We start from the raw sequence: 22,316 nt of genomic DNA, 5'->3' as shown, positions 1-22,316 counted from the left end.
CAGACACGGGAACTGATACCGCAAGGCAGGAGACATAGACAGGACTCAGTTCAGACACGGGAACTGATACCGCAAAGCAGGAGACAAAGAACAGGACCTGGCACCTTCAGAGTGCAAGCACACACTGAATGAAACACTATGCTCAGGCAGGGATAGATGGGAGCAGCTGAGCTATATACCAGGTGACAGACAGCAATAGGCTGAGGACGCACAAGGGGTGTGACCCACAGCAGGTACAAAAAGCAGGAAGTGATCGGGCGCCGCCCTTAAGCAGCAGAAAGAGACACAAACAGACAGCATGGAGGGAAGCCAGAGAGACATTCTGGACTGGAGATCAAGTGCGCGCTCTTGCATAGTGGGAGATGGACCACCATGCAAGGACGCCGCCAGGTATGTTACAGTACCCCCCCCCCTTACGCCCCCTCTTCTTCAGGCCTGCCAGAATCTTCCGCAGGGAATTCGAGGACCAGTCGTTCACTTCAAGGAGATCACTTCCACTATCCACAGGAAAAACTGATCTCATCTGGTTAGCTAGGATGCTACCTCCTATCCAGCCATCCTCAGCAACAGACGAAACGGGTGGAGTACCAGGAACAGCACACAAGGAAGTCTCTCTCCACATATTTTCAGGTGGCACCCCAGAGGGTACAGGAGACAACTGGAAGTCCTTCACCGGGTTGGAGGGGGACAGAGACTTGAGGGTAATCTCTGCTTCGAGGTACATCTTGTCAAGCTCACAGGAAGAAATAGACGGGTTATCAGGTACATAATGAGGAAAAGTCACTGTCTCTTTGTTATCTGGTGGTACCCCGGAGGATTCAGGAAACAACTGGAGGTCCCCCGCCGGGTCAGAAGAGTGCAGAGGCTCAGAGAAAACATCTGCTTCAGAGTACACTAGGTCGGACTCACTGAACGAAGCAGGCGAGGTATTGCTTACCGAGAATAGGAAAGTCTCTGTCCATTCACCACCAGGTGGCACCCCGAAGGGTTCTGGAGACAACTGGTGGTCCTCCGCCTGGTCAGAGGGGTGTAGAGACTCACGGGTAACCTCTGCTTCAGAGTACACTAGGTCGGACTCACTGGACGAAGCAAGCGAGGTATCAGATCCAGGATATAGGAAAGTCTCTGTCCATTCACCACCAGGTGGCACCCAGAAGGGTTCTGGAGACAACTGGAGGTCCTCCGCCTGGTCGGAGGGGTGTAGAGACTCGGGAGTAACCACTGCTTCGGAGTACACTAGGTTGGACTCAGTGGACGAAGCGAGCGAGGTATCAGGTAGAGAGTATAGGAGAGTCTCTGTCCTTTCGCTACCAGGTAGCACCCCGAAGGGTTCTGGAGACAACTGGAGGTCCTCCGCCTGGTCGGAGGGGTGTAGAGACTTGGGAGTAACCTCTGCTTCGGAGTACACTAGGTTGGACTCACTGGACGAAGCGAGCGAGGTATCAGGTACAGAGTATAGGAGAGTCTCTGTCCTTTCACTACCAGGTAGCACCCCGAAGGGTTCAGGAGACAACTGGAGGTCCTCCGCCTGGTCGGAGGGGTGTAGAGACTCGGGGGTAACTACCACTTTGGGGTACCCATTGTCAGGCTCACAGGACGAAGCGGACAAAGTATCGAGTACCGGGTGTAGAGAAGTCTCTCTCCATTTGTCATCGAGTGGTATCCCGGAGGATTCAGGAGGCAACAGGGGGTCCTCCACCAGGTAGTAGAGGTGCACAGACTCTGAGGTAACCACAGCTTTGGAGCATCCTTGGACATGCACACCGGTAAAAGTGGGTGAAGCATCTGATGCCGGGTGCAGGAAGTTCTCCTGTGTGGAGTCTGGATGGGCAGAAGTCTCTTCGGGCAGGAGAACTGGTGCACTACCCACGCACATTACCCGTTGGGGCTTCTCCAGGATACAGGGAGATGAAGCTTCAGTAGGGACTTCAAGGTTGGGGTCAGGAGGTCTCAGGGAGGACAGACCCTGGCGTGACGGCTTGCCTCTACGTCTAGCACGTCTGGACTGCCTCTTGAGGTTGGGAGAAGTATTCCGGAAAGCGTAGTCACCCTGTGAGGATTCTGGGTGGGCAGTAGTCTCATTGGGCTGGAGGACTATTGCGCTACCCACACACATTACCCATTGGGGCTGCTCCGGGATATTGGGAAGTGAAGCTTCAGCAGGAGCCTCCGGGTTAGGATCATCGAAGACCATTAGAAAGGCCACCAGGAAGGCCATTAGGTCCAGGAGGATCGGATCCTGTGTTTCATATAGGGGGTTGATCCATTCCAAGGCATCACCCGCCAGGTAAGACATAATGAATGCCACCTTAACCCGATCGGTGGGAAAACATAGAGGGTAGAACTTGAAGTGTAGCATGCATTGCTCCACAAATGCACGACTTTGTCTTGGATCCCCATAATATCGTAGCGGATCCGCAGGGACGAGAGCAGATAGATCCATCTGGAAGGGTGCGTAATTCGCCTGGAACTAGGCTAAGGAAAAAAAAAAAATGTATTTATTTATTTTTAATGCACGTATTCGCTGGAAAACATCTCAGAGAGCGAAGGCCGTGGGGCTCAACGGGAACCATGGCCTGAGCATGCTGTAATGCACACGCCCGGGCTGAGCGGCGTGTGCGTGATTGTAGTGATTCCACTGGACCGTGCCGGAGAGTGAATGCCTGGAGGGGCGTAACTAGGTATTCACCCGATCCGACCAGGGTCGCACGACGGCATACGACGCCAGTGCACCAAGGAGGAACCGAGCAGAGGGACCAGGTGCTACTCCAGGACAGACCCCGGACACGGCTGTTGACCCACACAGGGGAATACAGGAACAGACTGGTAGGCTGGCACACAGACTGGTGGGTATAGGCAGGCACGACTGGTATGCAGGCAGGCGGGTATGCAGGCAGGGGGGTACAGGCAAGCACAGCTAGAGTGCAGACAGGGAGGCACTAGCAGGTAGGAACACAGGCGGGATAGGACCCAGTACACACTGGGACTCAGGAACAATACAGGCAGAGGGGTACAGGCAAGCACAGCTAGAGTGCAGACAGGGAGGCACTAGCAGGTAGGGACACTGGCGGGATAGGACCCAGTACACATTGGGACTCAGGAACAGAACCACAGATGTGGCGGACAAACACAGCAGAGTGAGGCCGCCCAGAGAGGTGAGCGAGAACAGGGCAGGACAAAGCCGCCTGGAGCGGTGAGCAAGAGTAGAGCAGGACAAGGCCGCCAGGAGCGGTGAGCAAAGGGTCAGAGCTGAGCGAGACTGCCGGAGCAGTGAGCAAGAGTAAAGCAGTACGAGACCGCCTGGAGCGGTGAGCAAGAGTGGAGCAAGACTGCCGGAGCAGTGAGCAAAAGGAAAAGAGCGGAGCGAGACTGCCGGAGCAGTGAGCAAAAGGGTCAGAGCGGAGCAAGGCTGCCGGAGCAGCGAGCAAAGGAGTAAGAGCAGGCAAGGCTGAGCAGGGGGGACAGGGCTCTGTTCACACGGAACAGACAGGAAGGGAAAGGCAGAGCCAGATACCCACAGGGTACTTGCAGTGAAGTAGCGAGTGGACCACAAACTCACAAACGGGAGTACAGAGACAACAAGCAGGAGTTAGGTACGAGTTCAGACTTTGCAGAAAAAGGAAGGGAACGGACATAGAGGCAAAACAGGTAAAGGATAGGAGAGAGTTCAGACTGGAACTGAGTGTACGGAGGAGACCGACACTGCAGCGGAATACAGGAGCGGGTCTGGGAATACGGCCCCCAGAGAGGCAGGATGAACAGGCAAGGAGCGTGTTCAGACAGGACAGACAAGATACAGGAGCGGGTCTAGGTAATCAGCCCCTAGAAGGCGGGAGGAACCGGCTAGGAGCGTGTTCAGACAGGACAGACAAGATACAGGAACGGATCTAGGTAATCGGCCCCTAGAAGGCAGAAGGAACAGGCTAGGAGCGTGTACAGACAGGCCTGGAAATACAGCCTCCAGGATAGGCAGACAAGAGAACACAGACAGGACTCAGTTCAGACACGGGAACTGATACCGCAAGGCAGGAGACATAGACAGGACTCAGCTCAGACACGGGAACTGATACCGCAAGGCAGGAGACATAGACAGGACTCAGTTCAGACACGGGAACTGATACCGCAAAGCAGGAGACAAAGAACAGGACCTGGCACCTTCAGAGTGCAAGCACACACTGAATGAAACACTATGCTCAGGCAGGGATAGATGGGAGCAGCTGAGCTATATACCAGGTGACAGACAGCAATAGGCTGAGGACGCACAAGGGGTGTGACCCACAGCAGGTACAAAAAGCAGGAAGTGATCGGGCGCCGCCCTTAAGCAGCAGAAACAGACACAAACAGACAGCATGGAGGGAAGCCAGAGAGACATTCTGGACTGGAGATCAAGTGCGCGCTCTTGCATAGTGGGAGATGGACCACCATGCAAGGACGCCGCCAGGTATGTTACACTTTTCAGCGTCTTCCAGCAATCCACAGTTAACTAATCCACTTCTTTTCTGCCGGATGCCTTCATCCGACAATGTAGGCTGAAGTCTCCCTTCCACGGGAAAGTTTAACACCTTAAACACGTTTGGTGCATTCTTACATTACCTTTTCCCCTCTCGATTGCCCATGATAGTCATCACATCCTCTCCCTCCTGTGGGAGAGACACTCTCTTTCTGCTCCACGGAAACATTGATTAATCACTGCACTGCTGCCTTTCAACTGACAAAAGATCCTTGATTTGTGCACAGTACGAGTCCGGCCGACCTCAGCTGCTGTTCCACTGACTTCACCCCTCCCGTCGGGGGAGTCACGCGTACGGCTCAGATGAAAGGAGGAGAACTCTCGTCCGCAGCTCTCCGGACACTAGATATAGTTATATCTGTGTGCGTGTCCTACCCAATCTTCAATCACTTGCCGCGAATTAACCTAATAGTGTTCAGTCTCCTAAAGATCTTTGTCAGAAGTTAAGGAAGATTCATTTAATATTCACTTGTCAATCCGAGGTGGTATTGTTTTAAAAGTCCCAGGTGGTCTAGTGGTTAGGATTTGGCGCTCTCACCGCCATGGCCCGGGTTCGATTCCCGGTCAGGGAACCAAAATGTAAAGGACATATTGATATTCATGCTATGGCAACTCCATTTTGTCTGCTTGCTTCAAAATCATGTTATTATACTCTTTGCATAACATACAGTCTTTCCTTCTTTCCTCTTGATTCACATGCAACTTTCCCACACTAACCTTTTCTCTCAGGAACATTCTATGAGACACCCCGCTCCTGTTATCTAGCTAGTCTGAGCCGGGATGTACGACCTTGTAACTTTCCACTATGCACCGAACTAACGATAATATGACCATATGTGTATTTCCAAAATAATTGTACTAACATTGGTTCAAACTTGTAGTAGGTGATTGGACATTAATAAACTCAAAACAATATAAAAGTAGAAATGAACGGGGTTAGAAATTCTGGAATCTCCCCATACAGAGCTTTGCCTCCATCTGGTTTTCTATTGGATTGCAATCAACCTTGTAACATAATAATTTGACACTCACTAGGTCAACCGTGAAGGGTCATTACTGCCCTCCTTCAACAGAATGAGGTGACTTGAAGGGAATATTCTGCTCTAACACTTAGGGGCTCTGTATATGGAGTCCACAAACTATTCAAGGAAAATCTGTGCTCCAGGAGGCAAATACTACTCCGTCCCTCCCGAGTCTCGCCATGTGGAAAAGCAGTGCTGTACAGCCACAAATGGGGTATTTCTACATTTTGATGCCATTTTTACTTATTTCCCCATGTGACAATGTAACATCTGGGGCTAAAACAAAATTTTGGTGGTAAAAATCATCAGAGATTGGGATATATATATATATTTTTTTTAATAACCCAACTTGTACTTCTCAACAACTTTGTCCCTGACTTGTTTGGAGAGCTCTTTGGTCTTCATGGTGTTGTTTGGTTAGTGGTGCCTCTTGGTGTTGCAACCTCTGTTGCCTCTCAAACAGTGTGTATATACTGACAGCCATGTGACACTTAACATTGCACACAGGTGGACTTCCTTTCACTAAGCATGTGACTTATGAAGGCAGTTGCTTACACCAGAAATTTTTAGGGGCTTCGTAGCAAAAAAGGGGTGCATACATATGCATATATTTTTAGTTATTAGATACCATAAATGTAATTCATTAATGCCTATATTTTCTCACTTCACCAACTCAGACTGCTCAGTGATGAGCGAGCGTGCTTGTTTAACCCTTTCACCGAGCACACTCGGGTGCTTCCCGAGTATCTCCAGCGTGCTAATATATTATGTTCAAGTCACTGAGTCTGCATGACTTATGGCTGTTAGAAAGCTTCAACACATGCAGGGATTGCCCGTTTGTTAAGAAATCCTCACATGCATTGAGGCTGTGTAAAATCCATAAATCATGCAGATGCAGGGACTCCAACATAATATACGAGCATGCCGAAGATACTCGCAAAGCACCCAAGCGTGCTCAGTAAAAGGGTTAAATGAGCACGCTCCCTCATCACTAGTGCTGATGCATCACACACACACACAAATCAGCTTACAAAAATATTTAAACACGTTGTAATGTAACAAAATATGCAATAAGCCAAGGGGGGGGGGTCAATATATTCGCAAGGCAATGTGTATGTACAGGTACAGGAACCCTTGTTACATACCTCCTATGTAATCACAATTACTACTTAGTCTGCATACCTGTAGGGACTGCAATGTGGTCTTCCTTGTTTTTACCTCTTATATTTTGTCTTTATTGTTGTATTTTGTACTAGAATATCTAAAATAAAATATTAATTTATCAAATGAAGTACTCTATTAGTTTCTTATGGACTATATATTTTTAAAGTGAGCCTATTCGGTGGCATTCCAGGAGGCTCCAAGGAATTCATGAACTCTAATGGGTACATTACTGCTTGTTCACAATCCATGGCTGAATCAATGGATGTGTAATGTGGTCACTGGACTGGCAGTTTCTCCTCTATTTGTAGATTTATGGCGCTGACAATATCGTTTTTTGGTGCTAGCATTGTGCGTTCACAAAGCCACTGATGGTTTTTTAAACTGTTCCAAAATCAGGGAAAACTTGGTCAATAACCTCCAGTACCAAGGACGTCATTTAGCAATAGTCTTACGGGAAGGAAATTAAGCCAGTAGTGGAATCTGTAGGGAACCTGTCGTTACCGAGGCATAGTAGATGGCGTGTAAATTTGTCCACAGTAGTATTTCCCATCAAGTGAAGCCGCACATTAGTAGTCATAGTTAGCTTCTGAATATGTCTCCACAGAGAGGATTTTAAACAGGCATTCAGTTCGTCTGCTGGTGTTGCTCCCTTAAAAACAGGTAACGCTTGTCAGAAGTCACCTGCAAAAAGAACAATTCCCCCCATTAAGCGATTGAATCTCCGCAGATCTTTCAAGGTACGATTAAGTGCCTCGATGATTTCTTGTATGCCATGGTACCTTCGTCCCAAATAATTAATCGGCAAGTCTGTTATGCTTTAGCTTTCCCTGAGCCCTTAGTGATATTATAGATGGGAGTTTCCAAGAGAGCTAACTTCAAGGGCAATCCTAGTGCTGAATGAGCCTTGCGCCCTCCATCTAAAAGAGTGGCTGCAATCCCAGACGATGCAACAGCCAGAGCAATGCTATTGTTTGAGTGAATTTCTGCGAACAGCAATCTTGGAATCCGAGCCATAGTTGCCAAATACGCCGATCTTTGATCAGCAACCAAAGCTTATTTAATGTGACAAATTCTTTCAACTTTTACAAATCATAGCTTTTTTCTTGCAGAATATCTCTGTCCATAACATCATATATGCTGGTCAAACTGGCGCTTGGAAATTTAATTCTATTAGGGTTTTACTATTGATAGATATGCACCTGTCTTCTAGCGTCAAGAGGACGTTGTTGAATATGTCGGCAGTGAAATTTAAGGCTAAATCCAGATTAACTCTCCTGTGCACTCTAAACATATCTTCGCTAAGATATTCTTTGTATTTGTCCCAAAGAGCACAGGGATTGGAAGGTGCACAGGTTGTAATCATTATAACACTCAGTTTCGAAGTTGAGGTGAAAAGCGAGTGAGGGATGCTTCCTGCAATGTTATGTCCACAATGTTGATCATCTTCGATCAGACCACGCTTTTGGCATGACTCTCTGTAAGTTTGACAGGGTATCTAGCAGCAACAGACAATGACGCCAAAGAAGTCGGGGGAAGACTTCAATATTTCTCTGGAGGCTGGCAAGAAATAACCCCAAATCAATGAATACTGCAGACAGTCTCTCAGGGGTACAGGATCGAGTTCACCTGTACACCCCCCGAGAGATGTTGTCTAACATCGGGCCAATCTCCAAAAGACCATCAGAGGCTCCTAAAAGAAGTAAAAGAACTCAAATTTAGATGTAGTGGTACAGGTACCATGTGCTCAACAATATCAGGGCCACTACTCAAGTCTATTCTCCATAAAGAAACCAGGAGGAGAGTTCCGAACGATAATCAACTTAAAACCACTAAATCAGTGGGTTCTTTACAAGCAATTCAAGATGGAATCCCTAAAATCGATCATACCTTTAATAAAGAAGAATTTAGTAATGAGCACATTAGATCTAAAAAGTGCCTCTTATCAGGTCCCCATACATCCGTCATGCCAAAAATTCCTCAGATTTGCAATAAAGGATCAAGGGAAAATACATCTTCAATTTCAATGTCTTCTATTCGGTCTCTCCTCCGTACCCCAAATCTTTATGAAGCTGATAGTAGAGATAATGCCTTTTCTAAGGGAGAAAGACATCCTAATCATCCCATATTTAGACGACCTGCTACTAATAGCGGATTCCATGGGCCAGATGAACTCACACCTTTCCACAAAATTCTGGAAGGTCAAGGATGGCTGATAAATCTAAAAAAAATCAAAACCCAGACCAGAAAAGAGGAAGGTTTTCCTGGGAGTTCTTCTGGATTCCGAGCTACAGTGCTCCTTCCTGCCTCTACACAAACAAGAGACAATCAGGAGAGAAATCCAGTCCATCTAGGAAAAGAAATGGATCTCGATAAGGAGAGCAATGAGGGTTCAGGGTCTGATGACATAATGTGTCCAACGGAGTCAATTCCATTCAAAGGCTCTACAACGAGAGATTCTATCATGGGATGGCAGAACAGCGACACTGGACAGCAAGATGAGATTATCAGCAAAAGCAAAAAAGTCTCTATCTTGGTGGACGATTCCAACAAATCTCAGACCCTGAATCTCCAACAAAGGCAGACCCGGAATCATCTCGCCTTCTGTAGACATCACTACAGATGCAAGCCTCACGGGCTGGGGAGCTCACATAGAAGGCCTTTATCTTCAGGGAATATGGCCTGCAGCAGTAAGAGAAAGATCTTCAAATTACAAAGAGCTCAGGGCAGTGTGGGAAGCATTACACAGATGTCAGGCACAGCTAAAGGATCAGCACATCAAAATATTTTTGGACAATTCAACCACAGTCTCCTTCCTCCTTCATCAGGGAGGACCAAAGCATTATCACCTTCAGTCGATATCAGAAAGAATATTCTGTTGGGCAGAGCAGAGGACACGGTCAGATCAATCAAAGCAGTACACCTAAAAGGAACAAGGAATCTCGTGGCAGATTTCCTGAGCATGAGAACAGTTCAAGCCACAGAGTGGTCTCTAAACAGAGAGGTTTTTCTTCAGTTGACAACGCTGGGGTATGCCGACAGTAGATCTATTTGCTTCAAAACAAAACACAAAAACAAAAAGGTTCTTTTCACTGAACCCAAGAGACAATCCAGCTGGAATAAATGCTGTTTCCCAGACATGGGATATGGATCTAAAGTACGCTTTTCCACCCCTCACATTAATTCCAAAAGTGTTGAAAAAAATTCAAGAAAACCAGGCATTGGTGATTTTAATAGTTCCCTACTGGCCCAAAAGGAGCTGGTTTTCCCTGTTGAGGAGATTGTCACTAGAAGACCCGATACTCCTGCCCACAAGAGAAGACCTTCTATTTCATGATCCACTATACCATCGGAATCTGAAGATGCTACGTCTATCGGCCTGGATCCTGAGAAGCAGATTCTAAGATCAAAAGGACTCCTAGAAGTAGTCATTTCCACAATGCAAGGAAGCAGGAAGCCAGTGACTTCGGCCATCTATCTGAAAATTTGGAAGAAGTTTTCTTCCCAGACCTAGACTCCAGTTTCCATCACGTCATGGCCAGATATCCCACAAATACTAGATTTTCTTCAAAAAGGGTTTGATAACGGGCTGAGACCCAGTACTTTAAAGGTACAAGTGTCAGCCTTGGGGTCATTCTTTGACTATCCACTAGTAAATCACCCTTGGATAGTCAGATTCATGAAAGCTATTAAACGACTCAGACCTACAATAAGGAGCTCGGTGCCCCCATGGGATCTCAATCTAGTATTAAACGCTTTGTGCAAGAAACCATATGAGCCTTTAGATCAGGCATAATTAAAATTCATAACCTTTAAGGCCGTCTTCCTTGTTGCAATAACTACAGCTAGATACATTGGTAAGATCCAGGCCCTTTCTATTCAAGATCCATACCTGAAGATCCAGGAAGACTGTCTCGTCCTAAGATTAAACCCAGCTTTCCTACCTAAGGTAGCTACCGATTTCCACAGGAGTCAGGAGATCGTCTTGCCTTCCTTCTGTCCAAATTATACCAGAGAGAACTTTCTTTCCACTCACTGGATGTTAAAAGAACAATTCTACAATACCTGAAGAGCAAGGAGACTGGATAATTGATTCAAACCCTTTTATCCAATCCGGTGGAAGAAACAAAGGAAGGAAAGCATCAAAAATCTACTCTTGCTAGGTAGATAAAGTCAACAATCAGCTCAGCTTGCATTGAAGCTGGACAATCTCCCCCGGAGATATATATATACACACATTCCTTTGGGATGGAGTGTGGTAGTGGTCATTTTGACGTGGTTAATTATTGAATTTCTTATTAACCCATCAACTGTTCCAGCTGGGAATAAAGTATTAAGCCATTATGTGCTGCCTCTGGACACCTGGAAACAAAAATTTCAGGTGAGAACATTTTTGAATATTTTTTTTTTTGGGGGGAGGGGGGGTGCGAAGCTCTTGTCCATATAGTGAATAAACATATACATAACAATATTAACCCATTGGTGACCAGACCATTTTTTTTTAAATCTGACCAGAGTCACTTTATGTAGTTATAACTCGGGAATGCATTTGACAAAAATGTTTTAAAAAATTGCAATTTTCAAACTTTGAATGACTATCCCTTTAATCCCAATAGTCATACCACACAAAACATTAATAAATAACATTTCCCTCATGTCTGCTTTACATCACCACCATCTGTAAATTGTTGTTTTATTTATATGTTGGAAACCACCCAAAAATCATACCATTTTAAAAACTGCACCCCTCATCGTATTTAAAATTGCTTTCAGGTAGTTCATTAACCCTTCTAGTTCTTTTCAGGAAATAATGGAAAGTGGCATGAAAATAATGAAATAGTTTATTTTTACCACCTAAATTTTTATAACTTCTGAACAGGCCGCTATTGCCAGAAGGCTCTAAGGCCGTTATTTTTCCATGAACTGCCAGGGCAAACACCAGGACCACACAATCAAGATCTCAGGGTGCCGATGAGGTTAAAGAGGGAGCCCCCACACTACTATTTATATTCTGTAGTCACTATTGACAGCAGAATCTAAGGGGTTAAACGCCCATGGTTGGTGACAACACTGATCGTGGCTGATGCAGCAAGTTGTCAACTATAGTGTACAGGTGCCAGTTACAGGATAGTCTCCTATATGTCAGGTCAGTAAAAAGACATCTATTGGTAGTGATGTCCATTAGGAACTACATATATTTTAATTCTAATGTAAGTTCTAACTTGCTTTTCCTTTTTCATTTACTTATTTGTCGTTGCTTTGACTGTCTCTGTTATGTGCTTTCTTGTACAGATTGTAAAAGTATATGGTTTCTCTCCTGTGTGAGTTGTCTGGTGTCTAACAAGATGTGATTTACCTGTAAAACATTTCCCACATTCTGAACATGAAAAAAGTTTCTCCCCTGTGTGAGTTCTCTGATGTCTAACAAGATGTGATTTACCTGTAAAACATTTCCCACATTCTGAACATAAAAAAGGTTTCTCCCCTGTGTGAGTTCTGTAATGGGTAACTAAGATTGATTTCTGGTTAAAACATTTCCCACATTCTGAACATGAAAATGGCTTCTCCCCAGTGTGAGTTCTCTGATGGGTAGCTAAGATTGATTTCTGGTTAAAACATTTTCCACATTCTGAACATGAATATGGCTTTTCCCCTGTATGAACTCTTTCATGTCTAACAAGCTTTGATTTCTGGTTAAAATATTTCCCACACTGTGAACAAGAAAATCTTTTCTCCTTTGTGTGAGTTGTTTTATGAGCAACAAAAGACATTTTGAGGGAAAAATTATTTCTATTTTCTGCACTTGGTAATAGCTTCTTTGCTCTAATCGCAGTTTGATTTTTAAAGTGTCTTTTATGACTTTTATTTTCCGTAATAGCCTGTGATGAATCAGAAGTTTGGACCTGTTTAAGAGGATCAGATGATAGATCTTTGCTGTGAAGGGAAGATGGAATATCTGGAGTAATTGCATTCACTTCACTTATGTCTTGTGTGAACTCAAGGTCATCTGATTTAAAAATTGTAGATGTCACTTGTCCCTCTGATCTCCGGGTCCAGTCATCTGCCAAGAACAAAGATTATTATTTTTTAATAAAATATCCTTAAAAATAAATTTGTATAACATTTCTAAAATATACATAGAAATTGCAAGTTATGTAGACAAAACCAGCTGACAATCAAACATTAGATCTCAGAGCACGAATGAGTAGAGCATGATGTTCGACCTTGTTTGTTTGTTCGTTCTGTCTCCTAAATACTGGAATAATTCACCAGCAAAAAATGTTATGTAGGTCAAAATGATACCAATAAAAACGTACATGATAAATTGGTCTCAGAAAATGCCAACAAAAAAGGAAAATAATGTTTTTTTTTTTGCAATATTCAGAATTTTTTCTCAAGACTTAAATAGAAAAACAGAAACGAACTATCAATGTTTGTTATCGCTGTAATCAGACTGATGTGGACAATTATATCTCCAGACACTTTTTACAGCAAAAGTAACGCCATAAAAGCAATACCCAAAAAAACAATGGCAACATTGCATTTTTCATAATTTTGTTGCAGTTAGAATTTCTTTCAGTACATTTTATGGTAAAAGGAATGGTGTCATTCAAAACTACAACTTATCCTGCAAAAAGACAAGTGCTAACACATCTATGTCAACAAGAAAAAAAAGTTATGGCTCTTGGAAGAAGAAAAGGAAAACACAAAAGTGCAAAAATGAGAAATACTCTGGTTCTTAAAGGGTTAACTTCACTTGCTCTTGTTATAAAGGGGGACTTTTATTTTCTGGCCTCTAAGACTCAACCATGGATCGCTCCAGTTCAAGTTCTTATATAATGGACATTTGTAGAATTCTTAACAGAGAAAATACCTTTCAGGCTCGTGAAGGTAAAAATATCAGACCTTTATGTATTAAATGGAACATGTCACCAGGTTTTCCCCATGTGAAGTACGGCCACCACCATTAGGGCCTCTTTTATAGCATATTAGAATGCTGTAAAGTCCCAAATCCACTCAGTAGATCCCAAAAAGAGGAATTAGACCTACTGGTAATTATATTTCCCGGTAGTTCCTCAGGACAGGAAACCAAGAGATAGTCCTTCATTGACCTATACAGGGACAGGATCACAGAGAGATTAAAAGGCCGCTCCCACCTCCACCCTTTTGTGTCTTTCAAATTACCACAGAAGGATGGATGCAAATGGTCTATACTAACTATAGAAAGTCATCTGCAAGATAAAACATAAAGGATGACAAAGAATGGTGCTGTCCTGAGGGACTACCTGGAAATAGATTTGCTGGTAGGTCTAATTCCCCTTTTCCACTATGTCCCTCCGGACAGCATACAGGAGTAATACCAGCACTGAGGATGGGGGGGGGGGGGTGGACAGAAGCCCTGAAGGACCATAATCCCGGAAAAGAACTAGGCTAGATATCGTAGCTGATCTGTACGATCAGAAGAAAATATAGACAATAGAATCAATTTAACAAGCACTTGAGAACCTATGAATTGCATCTCCAGATCCCTAACCAGGAACAATATGTCCGAATTTAGATCCATAATATCCAGTAACAGCAAAGCCCTGAAGAAACAGATTAGGATGAAATCTTTTTAGAGCAGGTAAGGGTGTGGCCTCCCTTCCTTTGAGCTGGACATTACATTTAAATAGCTTCCCATTTGCTGCGTGTTCATGGTTGGGAATCGGACCTGGTCAGCCCTTATTCACACAGATGTCACTATGACACATGGTAAGGTTTTAATTCTAGAGATTAGGACCATCCCGAATTTGGGTACACCTCGACGCTGGTGGGATGGCTTTTACGGTTATTTTAATCAAAAACGGTGCTTACTAAGTACCTAATGTTATTTATATTCACTATTGCTTTTACTTAATTACTTACAGAAGGGTATATGTTTATTTTGTTTCTGCCTTAGTTTTTATAAAAACATTGAACACCTCTTATTGCACAGAAAAGGATGATGAACTAAACCCGGGTACAGACCAGCTTACCATAACACAAGGAGTCCTGCAGGACAGAGGCCTGGATTGCCGAAGGACAAATCCAATAACCTTTAGGAAATGTATAAATGGGTACAGCATTGGGATGTTTATACACTGCTCAAAAAAATAAAGGGAAACCTTAAACAACAGAATATAACTCCAAGTAAATCAAACTTCTATGAAATCAAACTGTCCACTTAGGAAGCAACACTGATTGACAATCAATTTCACATGCTGTTGTGCAAATGGAATAGACAATAGATGGAAATTATTGGCAATTATCAAGACACCCTCAATAAAGGAGTGGTGCTGCAGGTGGGGACCACAGACCACATCTCAGTACCAATGCTTTCTGGCTGATGTTTTGGTCAATTTTGAATATTGGTTGTGCTTTCATGCTCGTGGTAGCATGAGACAGGCTCTACAACCCACAGAAGTTGCTCAGGTAGTGCAGCTCATCCAGGATGGCACATCAATGCGAGCTGTGGCAAGGTGTTTTGCTGGTCTGTCAGTGTAGTGTCCAGAGGCAGGAGGCGCTACCAGGAGACAGGCCAGTACACCAGGAGATGTAGAGGGGGCCGTAGGAGGGCAACAACCTCCGCCTTTGTGCAAGGGGGAACAGGAGGAGCACTGCCAGAGCCCTGCAAAATGACCTCCAGCAGGCCACAAATGTGCATGTGTCTGCACAAACGGTTAGAAACCGACTCCATGAGGGCGGTATGAGGGCCCGACGTCCACAGAAGGGGGTTGTGCTTACAGCCCAACACAGTGCAGGACGCTTGGCATTTGCCACAGAACACCAGGATTGGCAAAGTCGCCACTGACGCCCTGTGCTCTTCACAGATGAAAGCAGGTTCACACTGAGCACATGTGACAGACGTGAGTCTGGAGACGCCGTGGAGAGCGATCTGCTGCCTGCAACATCCTTCAGCATGACCGGTTTGGCAGTGGGTCAGTAATGGTGTGGGGTGGCATTTCTTTGGAGGGCCGCACAGCCCTCCATGTGCTCGCCATAGGTAGACTGACTGCCACTACGTACCGAGATGAGATCCTCAGACCCTTTGTGAGACCATATGCTGGTGAGGTTGGCCCTGGTTCCTCCTAATGCAGGACAATGTCAGACCTCATGTGGCTGGAGTGTGTCAGCAGTTCCTGCAAGATGAAGGCATTGAAGCTATGGACTGGTCCGCCCGTTCCCCAGACCTGAATTTGATTGAGCACATCTGGGACATCATGTCTCGTTCCATCCACCAACGTCACGTTGCACCAAAGACTGTCCAGGACTTGACGGATGCTTTAGTCCAGGTCTGGGAGGAGATCCCACAGGAGACCATATGCAACCTCATCAGGAGCATGCCCAGGCATTGTAGGGAGGTCATACAGGCACATGGAAGCCACACACAATACTGAGCCTCATTTTGACTTGTTTTAAGGACATTACATCAAAGTTGGATCAGCCTGTAGTGTGTTTTTACACTTTAATTTTGGGGGTGACTCCAAATCCAGGCCTCCATTGGTTAATAAATTTGATTTCCATTGATGATTTTTGTGTGATTTTGTTGTCAGCACATTCAACTTTGTACAGAACAAAGTATTCAATGAGAATATTTCATTCATTCAGATCTAGGATGTGTTATTTGAGTGTTCCCTTTATTTTTTTGAGCAGTGTACATTACACACCTCGAAGCCCACTGATGTCTATTCTAAATCCATAAATCTCTAGGCCTCAAGTAAGGAGTTGGACCACCATTGAAGCTAAAGAAATATAGAACCGCAGTTTGTCAGGTAACTGCCCCTGACGTTACCAATGCTGGGTTCATCATCACACCATCTGGTAGAGGAACACTGTGGGTTATGGTTAAAATTAGTGACAAAATGTACAACTGGTGGAAGGCTGAACTTGGACCCTGGTATTGATGAATGCAGCCTCAATAAATGCACTTACCATGATTTTTTTTTTATTGAAAGCCCAATTTCGTGTCTTTACCTGAGTGCGCTTAAAAAAGAGACAACGTGCCACAAAAAAGTGCACTAGGATGCTGGTCTCTTGAAACTCTATCCAAAAGGAGAAGGGTCCCCCAAACCTTTCCCCGTCCCTCAGAGCCAGAAGACCACAGCGAGGGACAGGGACTTAAGGCTTCTTTTAGCCAAAGTCAAAGGATACCCAATCCTATTCCCACCCTCTGCCCGAGTTCGTCACCCAAGCAAGAAACTGGGAGCCAAAGCCTATGCTCCCCTCCCGGAAAAGGGGAGTCACGCCGCCCCCTGCCAGAAGTGCGGGGCCTTAATGCCCCCTTTCCCTGAAAGATGGGAGTAAGGGGGGAGCGGAACCTAATGGCCACATACTCCCTCCCTGGACCTGCCAAGACAGGAACCCATAAGGGAACCATCCCGACAAAATTGTAACAAAAGCGACCACATGTGAAGGTTTCTTAGTGTAATACTGACCGGGAGTTTAAAAAATTCCCCATCCTAAGGCCAAAAGGCCCAGAAAAGGGTGTGAGCAATGAAGAGTTAAAAGAAGTGCTAGTGTAAAATGTGCCAAAACTCAAAGGGGTTTTCAATCCCAGTGAGTTAATGCGCCAAAGTATCACCACTCCTGGGGCACTTCACACTTCAGGCTTTCAATCTTCCTCGAACAAATGGCGGCCATGGGGGGCCATGCTTTCCACCAGATGACTATATGAGCCACTTGGCGTACTAACAGGCGCACAAAAAACAGTGTGCATTGGATCCATCTACATTGGCGGGCTGCTCTCTTACCAACCTTTCCGAAAGATACTACAGTTGATCTTAGCCAGAAGGCAGAAAGCGATCGGTTGTGCCATAAACAGTATATATGTATAAGGTAGTGTGACAAAGTCACTGGTAAAGTGCTGGAGGGGAAATATGTTTCCCTGAGGCTTTTGTAGTCAGTGAATTAAAACCATTAACCTCTCCAGCACTTTATGTGCAAGGAGGGGTTAAGTCTCCATTTTCAAAGGACGTGTTTTTATGAGAACAACCATAGAGAGTGTGAGGTTGTTCTCCATATCTCCTTCCCAGGGTGTGGTCTTGGGAAAGTTTAAATACTTGGCCAGCTGAGGCATTCAGCGTTCAGTAGATCTGGAGTGAGGAACTCCAGATCTGTTTATGTGGAGCTATCCTGAACCACACAGAGTATCTGCACTGTGAGTAGGCGGATCCCTGCTTCCACAAAGACTGTGCTTTTGTGTTGCCATTTTGCTTTGCATTTCCTGTTTGCCCAACGGGCTGTGTTTTCTTTTGTGGACTCAGTGTTGGTTTATGCTGCACTTTTTAATAAACCAACCAGAAGTTTTAAAGAGATAGCGTACCTGAGTCTACCTCCGTGTGCAGCTGAGCGAGCTATCTACCACAATAGGAAAAATCATGAACTGTTTTGTTATATCCGTAGCTCCTAATATAGGACTCCGGTCCAATTCATAGAGCTGGTAGAAAGACATGGAAAGAACCCTTGCCCCCAGAGACAGGCTGCATAACAAAGGTTGAACTATATCCCCCAGACAATGGGTTTGGATTTGCACTTATACAAAACACTTGTGTGGACATTTGCAAAAAAAAAAAATAAAAAATCTTGGTAAACAGAACAGGTTACCAAACTTGGGCTCATTTAGCTTGGAAAAACAATGGTCTAAAGGCATTTCCACTACATAGGGCCTGGACATCTCTCCTGATAAATATAGTACTACAGGGTCTGGAAACTAGATTCTCTGGTGGGACGTTGATCCCGGAACTAGAGACAGGAAGGGTCTCTTTGCCCTAATATAGTGAAATTAGCATCTGTCCCTCATGAGGTTTTAACTCCTCTTCCTGGATCAATATCATGTCATGTTCTAGGATGAACTCGATAGACATATGTTTTTCTTCAACCATAAACTAGAAAATAGAATACAGCGTATACCAATTAAAGGCAGAGTCCGAGAGAATGAGGCAAATCAAGTTGGATCCAGGTTCAGAGGCACAAGGCCCCTCTAACCAGAGTCAAAGATAGAGACACAAGATGTGAGGCACGAGCCCTGAGGAGTGAGGTTAGAGGCACGCAGCTGGAGGCCCCAGGCATAAAACACGGACACATGAGGCATAAGAGGCAGCGAGGCCAGAGGCGTACGACCCACAGAGGCCCAAGACAAGAGATTCGGATGCCTGAGATTTACGAGTCCTGAGGTATATAAGCCCAAAGCACGGAGGCACGAGGCCCAAGCAGGGAGGTCAAAGGAACAAAGCTAAAGACCAGATGCCTGGAGGCAAGAGGTGTATGAGGCCATGAGCCAGAGGCCCAGATGCACAAGGAGGAAAAGGCCTTCAGGCAAGAGGCCCGGAGGGGAGAGTTGTATGCGCTTAGAGGCGTGAGGCACGAGGCCAGAGCCACAGGAGGCCAGAGATGCACTCGGAGGCATGAAGCACAAGACCAGAGCCTCGCTTGGAGGTGGGAGACATGAAGCCTAGCTTCCGTTCATGAAACAAAATGTCAGCATCAGCACCTGAGGCCCAAGTCCCAGCTTCGGAATAAGGGTGTGTGGCTAGTATCAGACTGGAGGCCTAGTCCATCGATACTACAGTTACATAGTGCAATTACCTGTGCTGTCTCCACACCATCATGTCGCTTCACTCTTTCCTCCCATGTCGTAAATTTCACCTCCTCTACACCCTGCCGAGAAGAGAGCAAACTACTGTAGTGCACATGCATTCGTTTTATTTCTGAGTCATCGGCACTCTTTGGCCTTTCCTGGCGCATGTGCATTACAGAAATTTACTCGGTCCTCGGCTGGGCAGAGGAGCATGATCGGGACGCTTTGTGCTTGGGCCAAGTTACACGTCCCAATAAATTAATTGCTGTGATAAGTAGAAGCAAAGAGTTTAGGAAACATGGCAAGAATTATGCTTTTTTCTTCTATTGTCTCCTCTGAATGTGTGTCAGTGAATAATTTAAATAGAAAAAGAAAGGAGAAAAAATGATAATTGTATTATATTTCTTGTGTTCATGTGTCTACTGTTTATATTTGAGCATATAAATAAAAAGGACTTGGACTGGTGTCTCGTCATAAAAGCAAGGTCCACCATACAGATTATATTTTTCTTCACATGATTATTCTATGTTGTCAGCACATTCTACCTACGCTGTCATTTGGCTTTGCAGGTTAGAGATCTGGGAAGGTAAGGGTCAGCATCTTCTAATTCTAGGTAGTACGGTGGATTCTCCGGGCTGTAAGCTCTGGCCGAAACAGGTCTCACTCCAACTGAAGGACTTCCAATGCCCAGAGTAATGGGGACAGTTTTGGTTTAGCAGGAGAATGGTGACTGCTTGATTGTGATACGGCCGGACTACACAGAAGATAAAGCAGCCACAGCCAAAAGAATCTGTGACTTATCTGCATTTAGTGGTTACAACTCACCTGGGCGATTTTCTGTAGGAATCTCTTTACACCGCTCATCACCGCTCACATACGTCTCTGTAGTATTAATATGGGTCAAATCTTTACCCTGAAATAAATATTGTAAAAGTCACATCTATGATCAGCTCTAATCCTGCCATCTCCACCGTTCTCATTACACAAGTATAAAACATATAATACTAGAGGATAAAACAAGACTGAGCACAAGACCTTCACAGCCGTCTACACATCATAGGGGAGATTTCATGACACCTTCTCTCCATCTACCTGATGATCCTGAGGAACATCGGGATTTTCTTGTTTACAGTCCTGTGGGAGAAGATGACGGGGACATCTCTCTGGTGTTTTCCTCTTACTGGATAGAACTGGAGGAAACACATACAGGGACTGAATTCATTCTTTACATACAGATAATTATAGGCTGTGTGTATATTTAGTCCTGTCTATTACCTGGTGATGTGAGGGGCTGGGGATCCTCAATCATGACGTCCTTGTACAGATCTTTGTGTCCTTCTAAATACTCCCACTCCTCCATGGAGAAATAGACGGTGACATCCTGACACCTTATAGGAACCTGACACAAACAATGATACTGTCATCCCCCTAATTCCTTCATAGTGTTACTGTATAATGTCCCAGCATTCCCAGCAGTGTCACCTCTCCAGTCAGCAGCTCAATCATCTTGTAGGCGAGTTTTAGGATTTTCTGGTCATTGATGTCATCATGTATAAGGGGGTTAGGTGGAGGTCCCATTATTGAGCTCAAGGGTCTTCTAAATCCCTCAGACACAGGGGTTTGACAGCGCTTACTAGAGGTCTCCTTCACTACTGTGTAATCCTGGTTATGGAGAGACACATTAATAAATCTCGCTACTGACATTTCCAGAGTCCTCACCTCTCCAGTTCTGTCCATCTGTTATTCCCATAGATAAGAATGATGTAATGTGAGGTCATCAGAATCTCTCACCTCTCCAGTAAGCAGGGAGAGGATCTCTAGGGTGAGGTGTATTATCCTCTCTGCCATCTTGTTTCTATCCATCCTTGATGGGCTAATCTGGAAAATTCTTTAATATAGAAGATCTCCTCTGAGGGGATCTGATATTGTATGGACCTGAATGGGAAAAGATGAGCCAATGTAACATCATAAAAAAGTCCTGTGTAATAATACAATTACTGGAGATCATAAGGGAACATATGAGGAGATAGAAAGTGTAGATGTTGTATTGTAAGATTGTATACACTGGAACATTAGTTGAAATGGTGACAGTCAGTTTGGCCCAGTCACTGGCTCTTTTGGTCACTGCTTCAGCTGCTGATTAGCTGTAGAGATCGTATGTGACCAGGAAATACAGGGACTCATAGGCGGATTATAATGAGGGCAATCCGGGCGACCGCCCGGGGCCCCGAGCCTGCAGGGGGTCCGCGGCTCCGAGCGGGGTGTCTAATGCCGGATTGCGCTCATTATATGTGCGGGCCGCCGCGGCACATACCGGTAGCAGTGGCGGGAGGGGGGGCCCCGGACCGCTCCCCCAGCAGCGGCCGCCACTACTTCTTCATCGGCCGGGCCAGCACTGCAGCAGTTAACTTCCCTGTGCTGGCCCGGCCGCGTCACTGCTAGGAGACACGGCCCTGTGTGCGGCCGTGTCTCCTAGCTGTGAAGTCACGCAGTGCGCGCCCGGCCTGTACTGCTATTTACCACAGGAGAGGAGAGAGAGCAGGCAGGAGGAATGGAGCCGGGGGATGGTGAGTGTGTGTGTGTGGGCAGATGTGGGCAGGTGTGTGTGTGTGTGTGTGGGCAGATGTGTGTGTGGGCAGATGTGGGCAGGTGTGTGTGTGTGCGCAGGTGTGTGTGTGGGCAGATGTGTATGTGGGCAGGTGTGTGTGTGTGTGGGCAGGTGTGTGTGTGTGTGGGCAGATGTGTGTGTGTGGGCAGGTGTGTGTGTGTGTGTGTGTGGGCAGGTGTGTGTGTGTGTGTGTGTGTGTGTGTGTGTGTGTGTGTGTGGGCAGGTTAGAAAGTCTTGCCCTGTTGAACACTACACCTGACTTGAGGCCACCACCTCTTGGTTGTCCAATGTTCTTGCTTCTCTAGGGCTCTTCTCAGATATTCATTATACCAGCTCCCCAGAATACCAAAGCTAGGGTGGGTGACCGCGAGCCCTGGTGGTGGTCATAACTGCGGCCACCCAGGGGCAATACTCCATAAC

At 45.5% G+C, this 22,316-nt stretch overlaps 1 pseudogene; it reads right to left on the bottom strand.

Moving 5' to 3' along the window:
• Window positions 1-21,038, bottom strand: part of LOC141270695 (uncharacterized) — a 91,295-nt pseudogene extending 70,257 nt beyond the window's left edge.
• Window positions 21,039-22,316: the final 1,278 nt, after the last annotated feature.

This window comes from Phyllobates terribilis, unplaced genomic scaffold (assembly GCF_046119375.1).
Source record: "Phyllobates terribilis strain yellow unplaced genomic scaffold, ASM4611937v1 Scaffold_5__5_contigs__length_657084704, whole genome shotgun sequence".
NCBI classification, from domain to species: Eukaryota; Metazoa; Chordata; class Amphibia; order Anura; family Dendrobatidae; genus Phyllobates; species Phyllobates terribilis.
The sequence above is the reverse complement of the archived record's forward strand: the minus strand, read 5'-3'. Positions and strand labels throughout refer to the sequence as shown.